General features: G+C 44.2%; 1 protein-coding gene across 4 annotated transcripts in view; it reads right to left on the reverse strand.

Moving 5' to 3' along the window:
- OSBPL5 (oxysterol binding protein like 5) overlaps positions 1-16,388 on the reverse strand; it is a 175,043-nt gene that overhangs the window by 120,870 nt on the left and 37,785 nt on the right. The window contains exon 1 of one of the 4 annotated variants that reach the window (XM_083863483.1): positions 15,848-15,940. The exons of 2 other annotated variants lie outside the window; for them this stretch is intronic. The gene's annotated coding sequence lies outside the window, so the exon portion shown is untranslated. Of the gene's footprint in view, positions 1-15,222; positions 15,243-15,847; positions 15,941-16,388 lie in introns of those variants that run through there. One more of the 4 variants, XM_083863484.1, reaches the window with a different exon arrangement.

Genomic DNA, 16,388 nt, shown 5'->3' on the forward strand with positions numbered 1-16,388 from the left:
CCTCCACCATTACAAGTAAGTGTGCCAATCCTGACCTCTTCCTGTGGACAAACCTATATCCATTGCTCTTATCTGCACGTGTCCACACAGCTCACATGCCAATGGGGAGGCCTATGACCCATCCATGGCATTATCTTGGTGTTAAGTCAAAAATAATTTGTCCTGCGCTCAAACAAATGCCTTCCTCTGGGACTAATTGGGAGTGCAAAAGAGGAGACTAAAGAGATATTGGCTCTATTGCGTGCTTCAACTAGGGCTGCCATGATTTGACATTCCCTAATCAATGTCACTGTACTTTTTTTCCTGTTAAACCTCAGGGGACTGCTTTAAAAAAGAGTGTGTTTGTCAGCAAAATCTGAGAAAAGTCCAGCCTTTTCTAGGTGGAGAAAAAAAAAGCTTGGACACGTGTGGGGAACATGAGATAGAACTTAAAAAATTTGACAGTAATGAAGGCTTCTCAACCCCCCTCCTTAAAGCTCCTATTTTTAAACTGAGCATCTCAATTTCTAACATCCTCGAGATCTTCAAAATTGACGAAATTTTCCTGAATCTTTAATATTCTTGCCAACAAATGGATGAGCAAGGCACTTTCTGAGAAGCATCATCACAGCTATTTTGACTATACCCACACACTAGAGCTTTAATTTTGAACACCTAGTCAATATGCAATCTGTCTCTCCAGCCTTGAATTGCTCTCTATCTCATTTAAATTTGGAAAAAAAAAAATAAAAAAGCTGGAGGAACAGCTAGCAGCCCCAAAATAGGGTGCTATTTTGCCCACTCTCCCATCAGGAATTCTTAAAGGGCTGCAGTTCAATTCCCCACGGAACTACAAATCCCTCCAGCTGCATACTCACTCCTGTTCCTTTATATCCAGCAATCATGGAGCCTCTCAAGATGTTCCTCAATTTATGAAGCACAAAGAAGATGGACCAGCTTGCTCTCGCATCAGCTCAACTAGTCCCTGAATTTTATATGTGGGACACAGTGGTCTTGCATAAACAGATATGCAGAAGAACCCAATTATCCTGGCTTAGAGGGAACATCAAGTCACCTCCAGGAGAGTTAGGAACTCAGTGCTCACACTCTTTCAAGGGATTTTCAGAGCTCAGGAAGCCTCCCTTGATAAATCCCAGCCCAGATCAAATAAAATGAAAGCAGATGACAGGAAGAAGTTAAATGCTGCTATTGTAAAGCACCTTCTTAATTTACACACACCTCAGAATCAGGAAGCAGCAATTAAACACCAGCCTTTGTAATTATAGCACAGGAGCCTGCCTCCACCCTCACAGCCAGCTGGAGCTGCTCCCACTTCTGGAGAGCTCTTCAGCAGCCACACTCACCCACAGCGATGCTGCAGCTCTCCAACCAGCTTATTACTGCCCCACACCACCAGCTCTGGGACTTGTCTGAGCACCACCCTGCCCTGACTGGACAGGATAAGGACTTGGGGACACTGCAATGCCAAAACTCAATACTAGCAAAACAGGACAAACATCTTGTTCCTCTTGAACTGAGGCAGCTGTAAGAGGAAGGCAAGAAGCTGGGGGAAACAAATGTCAGTCATCACATAGCAAAATCTTCCCTGACTTCATGCACCAGAGGGAAAAAAAAAAGTATCAGGGCCTGTCCAGGGCCCACAGTCATTTAGATGCCAATCTGATTTATCTACACTGATTTCTGCTCTTATACCAGCTGTTCAACTCTCTCCTGGGCAACTTGACTGGGAATGTTATACCCTGAATGGGCCATTTCAACCACAGTATATTACTAGCTTCTCACAAATGCTCCTCTCTGCTTGGGGGAGGAACACTCATCCATCAAATACCTTGGTGCCTTCTCTGCTTGCCACTTGCTGCAACTATTTGCTTTGGCACAGCAGCTCTCTGGACAGCAAGCAGGCATGCTGTTATTTTCCCCAGCGACAGCACTGAAAAAGGAAAGCATATAAATTATAGCAGTCTTGGGGCTGACTTCATTTATCCATCAAGGAATGAGATTTTTGTGTGTGTGTGTGTGTGTGTGTCTAGTGCCATTTTTTTTTTTTTAAGACACTGTAGAACTGCTCCCAGTTTTGCTTGCTCCAGAAGGGACAGTGCTGAATATATAAACTTCAGGGAAAAAACTATTTCAGCACAAATTATGCTTTGCATTGCATGCCCTGGGAGAGTCAGGGAAGGTCCTCTGCCCTGTTTTTACACACATGTTGCATCATTTTACACTTCTAGAGCAGCTCTTGTGTAGAATACTGGAAAATTCATTAACAACTAGTAAAGGGCATGTCCTGGCTGCCCCTACAAACATGGCAAGTCCCCAGCCTTGCATCACACTGTCAGTCCATGAAAGCTGCAAGGGTCAGAGAAACTGGACTACAATGACAGCCCAAATGTGTATGAAGATAATGTCTTTATATATTCAAGCCATGGACTTGATTTTCTACTTGTTCCCATTGTCCACCTGTGCCCATTCCCCAGTGTCCCCTCACTACCAACACAGCTTCAGTGGGATTTAGATCAGGACTTAAATGGACACATAGAATCAAAAAGAAAAATCCATTTCAAGCCAAGGAGAGACAGGAAACAATCAATCAGTGCCTTTGAAAGTATTTAGATCACTTCTCCTGGGAAGGACTGCAGCAAACAAAACGAAGCAATGTGTCTACCTGATTAGGGTGCCTGAAGCTGCAGGAAGATAGCTGTGGAAATAAAGCAAAGGCTCTGGGCTGCTGCAAGACTAATTAAACCTTGATTTAACTGGGGCTGCAATTTTTAATCTGGATTTTATTACGACTAATGAGGAGAGTTGCTGAAGCATTTCTTAACATAATTTTATCCAGCAGCCCCTGGAATGTATTCTATGTCAGTTGGCATCTTTTTCCTGGGATAGACATCTACACTGGCAGCTTCTACCACTGACACAACACATCAACTCACATAAAGGAAAAAAATCAGCATTAGCTAAAAATATCTGAATGAAAACAAAACAGTGTTTCAAATGCCATGGTATTACCCTGCCTTTCCTTCCTTGGCTCCCTCTTTGTTTTCTATGGCCATTGACATAGCCTCTGATAGCTGCAAAAAACTGCCTGATTTCATGTTAGTTTGTAAATAGCAGTGAGAGACATTTCCTTGAATTACATTTGTGAAAAAACACAACCTGATAAATTTCTTTCGTAACCAATCCTTCCAAAATCTATGAAGAACTACTGAATATATCAAGAAAAGGCCCAGTAAGTGAGCTGTGAAAGGAAACAGTGGCAGACATGATGTACTTTCCCCCCTCACTTTCCAGAAGCTGCTCATTAAGTCCAGTTTTAAGTGGGGTGGAGACAAGCCACAGAAATTCCCAGGATAACACTGGTGTCTGCTTAATGAGAAATGTAACATCAATCCAACAGAATTGTAAGGAAGATGTGACTATTGCATGCACACAGGCACCGAGATTTCACTGTGAGTTTGCCCCAAAGCATCCTGCCCACCTGCTCCCCTCCTGCTCAACTCAAACCTTCCTAAAATTAGGCCCATTTCTCCAGTCTTGTTCCAAGTTTCCACCTTTATCTCTCAGCCTGCCAGCGCTGGTTAAACAAAGATTTTAGGGGCGGAAATGACTGTGTTCTGTGAGAGACACACTCCAGAGAGCAGGAGGACAAGCACACAACCCAAACAGAACAGTGCCGGATGCTTTCACAAGGGAAACCTTCTGCATCCTTTCCTACAGTAGAAATGAGCACAGAGAGGAAAGAATGACCTCCAGATGTAAGTCATCCTAAGAAAGTCACTTTAAAGGCAAAGCTCACGATTTTGTACTTTTTGTGCTAAACACAAACCCTTAGGGGCTTTCTCTGAGGTGTGCTTAGGTCCCCTGCACACATCTGCTGGGTGAAAAGGAGCAGAGCGTCTGTTTGATACAAAGCAGGTACAGAAACACACTATGTTGTCCTGCACAACCTTTTAAAACATTTAAATACAAAATTTAAGAAAGAGGAGGCATAAATGTGATTCCCTATACTCCTTGGAATGGCAGGAAGCTGGGAATGCTCCTTTAGCCCCCTCACAGCCAGTGGGTTGCTCTGGCTTCAGCACATTTCAGCATTTTACAGGGCATCAGCCGTGGCCAGGACCAACATATATAATGCTCTGTAAAAAAGTAAAACTCACCAAGTTGTCCAAGAGTGCTTTGACTGAAGTAATTCAAAAGGCAAAACAGCATTTTTATAAATAAATAAAGGCAAAACAGCATTTATTTTAAATAAATCTATTTCAAGTGGATTTGGCTTGTTTCCAATCCCAATTAATAGCAATATTGAATTCCTGAGTAGATAAATATGCAGCTTCTGCCTACTGGACTTTCATGTAACAACACTGTAAAAACCTAAAAAAACTGATTCTATCTGCCAGACACTACAAAAGCTGTATCCCCTCCAATACAGACCTTTCTACACTCCCTTTTTTGAAAGGATTTACATTCAAATTAATTTCGAATTTGGCAGCAATTCCTCTGTCCACCATGGCCATATAATTGTTATAATTCAGCTTTTTTAGGCGTGCATTCTTAGGTATCTACAGAGATGCTTTAGGGAAATGTAGCAGCAAATACCCTGCTGCAAGAGAAACAAGCCAGCACTCCTCTGCAAGACACTTTTGTTCATTTTCTGTAACAGAAATACACCATCTCTGCTGCTTCTTGGGCAAACTAACAAACTACCCTAATTGACAGCACTAACACTGATCAGCCTACCCCCACAAACAGTAACCTTTTCCCTCTGAGCTCCCTCACATCCACCAAAGCTCGCCATCATAGATGTTGTCCAAGCATCTCCAACTTCACTGCTGATGCTTATCCACTGCCTAACCACTACTTTTATATTTAAGCCAGAGCCTTGCCTCCAACAGAGTGATCTCTGTATCAGAAAGCACCACTTGGAGTTACAAGAAAAAAACAGCACTGCAGTTTCAAGCTAAGGCATCTCAGAGACAAAAATCAATAGGGAAGATTTTAGAGGAAAAAAAAAGAAAAAAAAAAAAAAAAAAAAGGATTAAACGTGACATGGAAAGCTGCTCCTAAAAATTAGGAATATGTAACATTTTTTTAGCTCTAGCTATAGATTATTCTGGCCTCCTAAATCAACTTAATGTCTCATTTTTCAACTATCAATTTCTCATATTTTCTTTCTGCTACAGTATTTAACATATAAGAGACACTTCTTTCTTGGATCCTTCCTGTACCCTGCTTCAGGACAAATCACTGGAATAGGGTCCAGCAACATCAAAAGAAAGCTGCATTTTCATTTTTATGCTTTTGTACCAGCTGCTAATTCATCGTTTACAAAGCTGGGGATGGCTGAAATTTTGTCCCAAGGAAACCATGCTCTGTTTAGTAATGAGAACAATCAGATGCCATGATTTGTAGGAAGCAACTTTTTTCCTTGACCTTTTTATTACTGGCAAAATGTCAGCAGATTATTGAAGTGCAGAGAGCACAATCTATGATAAATAACTTTGTGTTGCCACATACCAGACCAAAACGCCTCCTCCTCCCTGTCCAGACACAAACCTTAGCTTTCCAAAACAGCTCTGATTTATAAAGAATTATAGATAACTAACAGAGTCTGAATGCCAAGTGCAATACCGTGGGTGAAAAGGGCTTGCTCAATTCCTGGAAGCATAAACAAGGGGGGAAGGAACAAAAAGAGCAATAGCCAGAATGCAGCCCTACTTCTGTCTTTGACAGCTGCAAGATCACTCCTGATATAACACATGCAATCTTCATCCTTACCTGAAATACAGCAGCATGAAAAACTGGAAAGGACCCAGCAAAAAACCATAAGGCTGTCTCCAAGTCTTAAATCAACTGCAATGAGACTTAAGATGTTCAACCTACTTAACTAATCAAAGACATTTATGGGATCACCTGATCACAGCCTGCAATCACTTACAGGGAAAAGATGTCAGAAAGCTGGAAAAAAGAAGGTTAAAAAAATTGCCAGATTAGAGACAAAGCACGTATCTTTTACTGTAAAGAAAACTACCATTTGCACACGTTTCTGAAGAGCACAAAAAAATCACCACCAAAAATTAAAATGCACTACCTGCCTACAGAAAATGCTACATTTCAACCAGAAATTTCTAGATATAAGAATCCCAGAGTAAAATCCTTGCAGGTGCAAAGTCAAAGTGAGATCAACAGGACTGATACAGCTGGCTTTATAATCTAAGATGCAAAGAAGAGCTACGTTGTCCAGAAAGCAAACTCCAGCCTTCCTCCCTGAGCCCACTTTCTCACTAGATAAGCACCTTAGGAGATCACCATGCCAAGTGTTGCAGAGCCTTTCTCCAGTTCCCCAAGCCCTGCACCTCGCTGTGTTGTAATCAAGCAGCAGAGCAGCCCCAAACATTTAACATTTAAACATTTCTAGCCCCAAAACACTGCATTTCTTTCCCACTTAACTTTTCTAAGGTCCACTTCCAAATCAGCCTGAAGAAAATACTGTTTTACCAAACTTCAGTAAAATAAACCTTTTCATTATTTCACATGCTGTTTCATTTCCTGGTACTCAAAGCTAAATGGCACAGATATTTACAGTACTGGGAGTCTCATCTGTAGCTCATCTAAGACAGCCTCACTGAGCCAACACAGCTCACAGCGCAGTAGGACTGCCCATTAAAAACACTACAGGATAATTCCAGGCTTCCTACGGGCACCATCTATGTGTGCAGCTCAGCTCATTTCCTAGACATTATTAAAAGCTACACTACTTAACTCGCCATTTAATTTTGATGTTAAATGAAAGCAGAAAGCATGACAAAAGAATGGTAGTGAATAAAAAAAAAGAAAGAAAAAAAGATGTGCCTGAAGACTTCCTAGTAGCTTTATCCGGAGAGCAAACAGGTTTGCTCTGGCTGGAACTGGGCCAGCAGACAATGCCAAATAACCCCAAGAAGAGATCAGACCCTCTCCCTGCCCTCATAACAGAGCCCTGTAGGCCAACACTGGAAAATAAATAAAACCCAACCGCAAAAACTTACTTTGTTATTTTTCCGGTGCAGACAGAGGCACAGAGGTGCAAGCAATCTCCCCACAGCTACGGGAGGCCTGTGATGGAAGCAGGAACTAACACTGATCTCCTGATTTCAAAGCCAAATGCCCTAACCACAAAATTATCCTACTTGCATTGCCTCAACCTGTCTCAATCCAGAAGAACCAAATTAGTGGAGAAGGGAAGGAGGGACACGAGGGAAGAAAACAGAAGGTTTACCAGGAATACCTCTGGTCCACCTGGCAGCAAATACTGCTTACATTGGTCCCCCATAATCGCACTCCAATGAATTTGGAACAATGGTATGAAGTTTAGTGCTCAAAACACTCAGCTTTCTGAGAATTCACGCAAGGCTGACACAGACCTTCTCTTAAAGCAAGAAAAAGCCCCATATTGCTTAATGTTTTTTATACAGGGGCCTGGAATGCTCAAGAGATTAAATAATTCACACACTGCCTTTCCCCAGGGGTTCACATCCAGCCCAGATCACAAGTGTCAAGTACAATCACAAGCACTGTTGATAGACTTTGAGAGGTAAGAGCACGGCATGAGTGCAACTCCCAGGAGATAAACGTTTGTATGGGACAAGTCCCTGTAGATCAACTTGGCAGCAGTCCTAGCAGGACAGCAAGAGAAGCCAGTGCAGGAAACAGCACAGAAGTGGTGTCTTGGACCCTGGGGTAGAGGTGAATAAACAAGGGAACACGCTTTGGTTTTCCCCTTAACAGCTTCAACTTCCAAAGGCACAATGAAATCCTGCCTCAGATAAAACGCTTTTATCTACATGGAGAGGCAGGGTGCGCTTACAGCAGCTCCACATTAAAAGTGGCATAAAAAAATGCCATTCTCAGTTGCATCAAATATGCCAAGGCAGTGAGTTGGTGTGTTTTTACGTGGGGTACACAACTCTGCACACCCTGTGATTTGCTCAGGCTCTCAAACAAGGGCAAGGGAGGGAAGCAATGGCAGAAGCTGCCACAGCTCCAGCATGGGAAGAGCAGCAGAGGCGGGTGCTGGTGGATGGCACAGAGAGCTGGGGGTGCACCCACTCAACCTGCCTGGGGACTTGGGATGTTGCAACTTGCTCCAAGCAGAAAACCACAGTTTCTCTGCAGTGTGGGCAAAGCACAGAGGGAGCAGAGCCTTTGGGGAGACATGCTACACTGCAGTGCCTTCAGAGCTGCAGTGGCATTTGCTGTGTGTGCCCCTGCCTGTGTAGCTCCAGGCTTGGCTGGGGGGTGCAATCTCGTTCTTCACTCTATTTCCACAGTCATTTTCATTTGGAGTGCCTGCTGATTCCTTTCATAAAATGCTGCATCCCTGAGATACAAAGGGCAGAAAACTCTTCTAGCAAAACCTGGGAGTCAGTGATAGAGAGGGCAAAATAAATTATTAAGGACCACATTGAGGCAGATTTTTTTTCCTTCTGTCTCGAGCAAAACTTAAATCACTTCTTCCTTCCCCCATCGTGGCTATGGCAATAATGCACAACTATTCATTATCCTCATCTTAACTAGAAAAGCCACTTTCAATTTAGCACTTAATATAATTACAGTAAATTAAACAGTGTCTAGAAAAAGTCTTACCTTTTCAGAGCTATTATCTTACCTCTATGAAACTCTATCAGTTAAAAGTGAAGCTAGCTATTAAACAATAAGGGTTTGTAGCTATTCAGTGAGCAGAAAAGTGAGATGTTCAGTGGAAAATTGTTCAAATTCTGTTTCTAAATTCAATACCACCTCTCCAAGGGAAAATGGGAGAATCTCATTAATGGTATTGCAATGTGCCTCTTGCATTGCAGAGATAGTACTTGAAGCACCAATTCTCTGTTCACTTTCCTTCACCTCAACAGTTTCATTTATTAATATGAGGGGAAAAAAATCAGCATTTTATAAATCACAAGGAAAATTTATTGCCTTTGTGTGCTTTCAGCAAAAGCTCTCTCTGGCTAGTGATGCATCATTAATCTGATTTCTCCAAGAGACATACAGGACGAAAAGCACTTGGCTGCCATGAAGTCAGTGGGAAACCACACAGACTTTGAGAGGGTCACGATAAACAAAGAATAAAAGCCATAAATTTCCACACTGCTGCTCTGAAAAAAAAAAAAAAAGAAAAAAAAAGACAAGGCATCTACAACAGGTACTCAAGAGAGGCATTTGGTAAATGGTTGTTCTCCTAAATAAATCAAACGCTGGCTTGGTAATACTTGGAGTGATATTAGAGGCATTATTTTAACACAACATAAGCACACCACTCATCAGGAATAAAATATTAAGCAGGAAATACCTTTAATATATTGTTTTACAACAACTAGGAGAACATTAGTAATAATTAGCAGCCAGCACTGGAAGTGCTCTGCTAACTGTGCATCTTGTGGATAACAGCAAGTCTCATGTTAACACAATGATGTCAGCTGACAACAGCTTTATGGCAGAGAACAGCATATTGTGCATTTCTGGGAAAAAGAACCTTTAGTGCTGCGGGGATTATTATGGTTAAATTGCTTCTGAGTCATAGTCTGCCGTTGCTCAATGTTTCTTACTTGGTCCCTACCTACCTACCTTTTATTTCCTCATGGGGAAGCACCTGTTCAAAGAGAATAAAACTGGCACTGTTGCACCCACCATCGTAGCTCATTTAGACAAGTTATTCAGTATCTTGCTTACATAATGAGATAATTTTTATTTATATTACAGAACAGCCCAGCAGAACCCAAAACAATACTGCTCTAAATATTGTGTGGATTTCCAGTAAGAGACCTTGACACCAAAGAACACATAATCCAGGCAGAGAGAGGATGAAAAAAGGCACGGAAAGCTGATATTGACACACCCTGGCCATGCACCTTCTCAGGGTACTCAGAAATGAGAGACCCTGCACTACACTTCTCAGATATACTCATGGCTATGGATCCTCCCAGCTTCCCAGCACACCTCATCCTCTTGGAAAAGAAAGCTTTCAGCACCTACACTGAGGGATTCCACAAGCCAGAACTTGAACACAAGCTTGGGAAAAACTAGGTTAGAAGCCTGACAGTCTAGGCTTGGTTTAAGCAGCCTCCAGCCTTGTCCACAAGTGGAGCTGCCCAAGTCTACTGCAACGCATAGGTGTAGGAATAAATGAGTGCAGGTATTAATAAATGACTGCAGGTGTGCCAAGGTGCCTCCCATAACCTGGAGTCCAGAGAGAAATTCAGGCAGTAACAGCAGTTTGATTACAGGCAACAAAGCCTGGGTGGTTCATCAGCAAAAAGAAGAAGAAGAAAAAAAAAAACAAAAACAAAACAACACAAAACAAACAAACAAACAAACAAACAAACAAAACCACACCAAAACAGCCACACCAAACAAACAAACAAACAAACAAAAACACCACAACCCCAAAAACACACTCAACAGCAAAGAAACTGGGCTTTGTTTGCATCCACTGAATTAAAATGAAACAAAAAACCAAAAAAATCTTATACATGATTATATACATTCTATCTCCTCTTCAATGAGAAAGGTTACAAAGGCAGAACAAGACAAGGAGGCTGGGGCAAATGACAGATGTTAAAATGGAAAGGAGAAAATTACTATAAACAAAATTGAAAAATACAAACACTGTGCATTTCATATCTAACACACCTGTGTCCTGCTCTAGATTACAGTAACAGAGCTCCATGGAAGGCAGTTTAAATTACTGCCTTGGCCACTAATTCTGTAATTAGTATGGTGCATTCAGTGCTCACTGAAAGCCTTCATAGTCCAAGTAAGGATGCACAAATTTACCAAACAAAACAAAACAAACAAACAAAAAAAATCTGCTTAGACCTGAACTGTCTTTGACCTACATATGAAAGAAAAGGTCATGAAATGATCTGCAAATCCAGATTACTTTCCTTAGGAAGGTAAGGGGGAAAAAAATAATTCACTCCATCAGCAACTGTCAGGCTTGCAGCAGTGTGCGAGGTTCTTTTTCAAGGCAACACAGCAAGAAAAGACAGAAAGATTCATCTTATAAAAGGGAAATCTCATTTATTTGCATCCATGCCAGGAGCTTGCCAGAATAACCACCCTGACGGAGCATTAATTCCAGTGGCAATTTCACATTCACATTTAAGGGATTTTAGAGATGAGCCAGCAACAGCTCCCTGAATGAACTGTGCAATGTTTGATAAAGTGTATAAAAGCCTTGGTCACCTCCTACTACATAAAAGTGATTCTCTCCTGATGCTGAAGTCATATCAAAAAGAGAAAGTGCAAAAATATCAAAACAATAACAAAAAAAGAAATTTAAATTGTTCTTTTCATTCTGCCAAGATTACTCACAATGATCAACAGTTACCCACACCATGCAAGGAGCACAACTCCCTTCCTCTCCTCACCGGGACACGGCAATTTATTGCTGTGGGGAGAGAATTCCCTGTCATTTCAACCTGAGAAAAGAGCAAATCAATTCAAAAATGCAGTGCTAGCATAAGCTTCCCACTCTTAACTGGCATCAAACAGCACAGGTAACAAAAGCCAAGCTGCCTCTGCAGCACTGAAGGTGGGGAGGAACAATGACACTACATCAGTTGTCTGGAACAAAATGCATTGGCATGAAAACAGGAGTGCCTTTGAGAGCAATCTCATGATTGTGCCGAGAGAAAACTGAAGGAGAGCTATCACGACACTGCTTTTGTGCCTGAAGTGCTGGGATGCAGAAGGACCAAGCTTACATTTAAGCTTTGCACTCAACACAGAATGAGACATTTCATCCCTCGATGCCTCTCTGCATCATCTGATAGATAAGCAGCAAGTCTGCTTTTATCTTGGCCTCTGCTGATCGATTTAGACAGCACACCCTTCAGGACCCTACTACAGCAGCATTCCAGTTTGGGAATGCACACAAAATAGTTATTACATTATTCCTTGGGGGTACAATACCACATTGATTGATTCACTGACAGATTAGACAGGATGAAGCAGGCAAGCCCCATGTTGAGTTGCCCCCCCCCAAGGAGACCTGCACACGTCCCAGTTTAGTAAGGATTTCTCTTTTGCCTTTATGTGTGTCTCTTTTGCCTTTAGCTGGTTAATTTTTCACTGATGCTATAATCATGCGAATGGTAACTGGGTTGCCAAAACACTCAAACTCATACAGCCCTGCAGTCAATTCCCAGTAAGCTGAAGCTTGGCATGGAGTTTAACAAAACACATAGAAAAACTACTATCAAGAAGACTGCCAGCACAGCAAAGTTATTGATATTGGATATTGTTTATTAAACAAAGACAAGAATTGAGCCTTTTCAATTCACATTTTGATTTATACACCTATAAATCCCTTCGATCTGAAAAGAGCATGAAGGGGAAAATGGCACAATTTCAACTGTAGATCTACAAACACTACAGAAAACTGAGACTAAAGAACAAGGGATATGCCCATGGTTTTTATGCCGCTTGAAAGAAATTAAAAACCACCACACAAGCAGCTGGACTATTCTAACCTAAAAAAAAAAAAAAAAAAATAAATTAAAAAAAAATTAATCCCTCTTTCATATCACTCCCTTCTGTGATGAGCAGAAACCATTTACAGGTAACTCTTACCAGCCTGCTGTTAGCTGCTTTCAATTCTGCAGAATATTCCCCTTTAGTCCCTTGATCTTTTTGTATTACACGGATGCATACACAGTATCTAGAGCCCAATGCAAGCACAACACTCCCTTGAGTGTTGAGCAGAGAAAGAGCATTCCAATAATTAAGAAATGTGAAAACCTGGGCAGGTACAATACTCCTTAATCCTCCATAGAGGCCCAGCAGCTACTTATCAAAAGGGTGTTTTCCAGGATAGTTGTCTCCTTCCTCCTTCATTGCATGAGCAGAAAGAGCCACAGTGGTGGGGAGGAGCTGGGATGAAGGCAGAACCTGTGGTTTAGACACAGCCCTGTGCAATTAAACACACCACAACCACACAGCTCCAAAATGAGGGCTGAGCAGCCCTGGGAAGAGTTTGCTCAGTCTCAAGATGCCTGGCGCTCCAAAGCACAGCATAAACACCAGCAGTGACAGTCTGGAGCCTGCATGAGGAGTGAGCAAGCCCAGACCCACACTGAGACACACTGGCAGAGCAGGTCACTGTCATCGCTGCCCAAACCCGTGTGTATTTAGCATTTGGATTGTTCCCATTCCCTGAGCTGCTTCTTGTGTTTCCTTTACCTTAGTAACCACAGCAGGCATGTACAAACACCTACAACGTGATGCCAGAGACATCTCATGTTGAGGAGTGGAGGCGTGAGGAGCAGCATTGCTGGCTGAGAAAACATTGTGCTGTTAATGCTCCAAAGGCAGGGAGGTCAGGGGAAAAAACACCAAATGCAGCTTTTCCCCCAAATAAAACAGGAGATCAAATAGCACAAATCTGTGCAGTTGTAGAGGGAGGTCTGTGCTTTGCAGCTCAGAAGCAGCAGGGCCCTGCTGACACACTTCAGGGCAGTTTCATTTTTACCTCTTCAGCCCCAGATCCAGCACTAAAAGACCTTCAGCACCGGCAACACTGACGATCCCACAATTGCCTCCAGCAGATAACAGCTCCCTTGGACATGAAGTGAGTCTAAGCCAATTCACATGAGCTTAACTGAAATTTTTATGATCTATGAACATAATAAGAATTACTTGAGTCTCAGTTTTGCTCAGAGCATGGCACACTGATTTCAAACACTGCACACTGCAGATTACAGGAATGGCCTTTCCCTAGAGATATCCTGGATTCCAAACCACAGCACTGGATCAGACACAGAGCCATTTTTCTCCTGCTGTGGCCAAGAAAGCACCTTGAGAAATATCTAATCCAGCAATAGAAACAGAACCACCTGTACTGTACAAGCCTCCCTCCCACTCACCTGATGAATCAGTGTTGCAATAAAGCACATGAAAATTAAATTAAGCATCATGAAAAGATTAGAGCAGTAAATCCTTTCAGTTACTTTCATGCATCACCATGATTAAATCATTCCTTAGGTTCACATTGTCCACTTCAAACCCAAACAGGCGGAGGGCAGGACTGTGGCCTGCATTTCTCCCTTGAGTCAGAGAACTGCTGTCTGCACCTTCATCAGTAGTGCCACAAAGCAACCCCTGAAGCTGCATCGACTCCCTTGCTGTCCCCAAGTCCTTTCCCAGCACTGTCCCCCTCCTTGCCTGGCCAGGGTGGGGATACTCCCAGGGTCACCTACCATCCCACTGGGAACTGCCCAGCCCTGAACACCCATTTTCCTCTTTGGGCAACAGAACTTCCCACACACAGAGCCTGGCTTGTGGCTTGTCTCTCCCTCCCTTCTCACATCTTTTTGGAAACTTGCTGCCAAGGAGGAAAGGTGGCAGCTGGGGACACATCCAGTGCAGTGGCTGTTGTTCTCTGCTGTACAGACATTGCTGAATACTCTTGTTATCTCGTCCATCAGCGCAAAGAGGGGGAAGGAATATTTTGACAACAAACATACTGCTGCAGCTGGATGAAGTGAGGAGGTGACTACACAGTTTAAAGAACTTTCCCCCTCACTTATGTTAAACAATTGTTTTACACTACAACACTTCAGGTTTGCATAGCACTACAAAAATATGGTTTCTGATCCAACAGACAGTTGCATGTGCTCATGTTTCTATTTTTCTAGGAATGCTGCCTTGCTTTACTTAGTGCAGGCTAAAGGCATTTCCATACAGGTTTCCAAAATACAGTTTTTAGGTAAAGATGCCTATGGTCAAATGCCCATAGGAAAGGCAATTACTATCACCAATTAAATGTAGCCAAGTAGTACCAGTGCAGTCTCCTTACTAGTTCCTCGCCATGCTGATAGAAGCACATTAAAAACGCGTTCCACCTACCAGATATGCCCACATGTCTAAAGAAATCAGGTCTCCTTGACAGCACGCCATCCCACACGCCACACCGGCCGCCTGCTGGCCCCCCAGCCCTGCCATGCCGGGGGGAAAGAGGGTCCACCCCAAAAGGCACACGCAGAAACGGCACCCTCGCTGAAACCGCGCCGACTATGGGGTACCACGCCAGACTTAAAAATAGGCAGCGCGGGGGGCGGGGGGATGGATTTATTGGAATAATTCGGGGCGGGGGGAAGGGGTGGTATTTGCTCCTATAGGGTATTTTAGGGAGGATGGCTTAGGAGAGGAGGGAAGGAAGGAAGGGGGATGCCCGGTGTGTCTTACCTGGCTCAGCACGGCGCGCCCCGCCGCCGCCGCCGCATGGCCGGGACACGCCTGGGATGGGACACGCGTGGGGTGGGGACACGCGTGGGACGGGACGGGGACACGCGTGGGGCCCCCGAGCGCTCCCCCGGCCGCAGCGAGAGCGCTCCGCGCCGGGCCGAGGCCGGACAGCTGCTCGGGGGAGGCGGCGGCAGGAAATACCAAAAGACTGATCCAACCACGCCAGGGAGAGAGGGAGGGAAGAGAGGGGGGGAATGGAGAAGGAAAAATAAGAGGGAGAAAAAATAAAAACGGAGGAGAGCGGGGAAAGAAAAAGGAGGGAGGGGAAGGAAACGTGTAAAATCCGGGCGGGATCGGCGCGGCGCGGAGCGGGCGCGGGGCTGGCTCTCCCCCGACCTCTCCCGCCCGAGCTCGGCTCCCTTCGGTTTGTTATTCCCCCCGACACTCCCCGCAGGGTCTGTCTTTCTTCTCCTCGGCGCAGGGAGAGCCTGAAGCCGCGGCAGAGTAAATAAAGCAAAACCACCGAGCCCTTGAAGAGGAATCAGGCGGACCCCCCGGCCCGCAAGCACCAAGCCATCCCTGGGGCTCACTGACGCCGCGCACAAGAGGATGGAGAACAGCCAACCTGGAGGAATCAGCACGGTGTAGCCCCGCAGCCGCAGGAGCACTCTGTCTCAGCATCCACGCCGTGCCTCAGAGGCGCCCGGACAATGTGCAGCCCTGACACGCAGCTGGGCACGCTCCCAGCTTCGCCTGTGCATCCAGAGCGAAAAATCAATCCCATGGCAGGCACGGACCCCTAAGCTCCTCCAGACCAGGAGGACAGTCCAATCATCGCATCCCTGGCCTCAGCCCGCCTGCCCTTCGGGGGAGGCACGACTTTACGGGCAGCAGAGTGTTTGGTGAAACATCACGGCAGAGAACGAGCCAGCCACAGGCATTGACTGCTGCTTCCTCTCGCCTCCACTCTGCGGGTCCCACGGTTCAGCACTGGACCAAGAACAGGAAGCCAAGCAGACTTCACACCTCCTTTATGTCCATGGGAAAGAGGGATAGCAGAGTTAAAAGGCACCCAAACTTTCTGAAACCGAAAATCACATGAGGGAATAATGTGACCAACATGAGGCTGGTTTGCATCACTGAAGTCTGAATCACTCATGTACAGC

The sequence above is a fragment of the Zosterops lateralis genome (genome assembly GCF_965231275.1).
Source record: "Zosterops lateralis genome assembly, chromosome: 6".
Lineage (NCBI taxonomy): Eukaryota > Metazoa > Chordata > Aves > Passeriformes > Zosteropidae > Zosterops > Zosterops lateralis.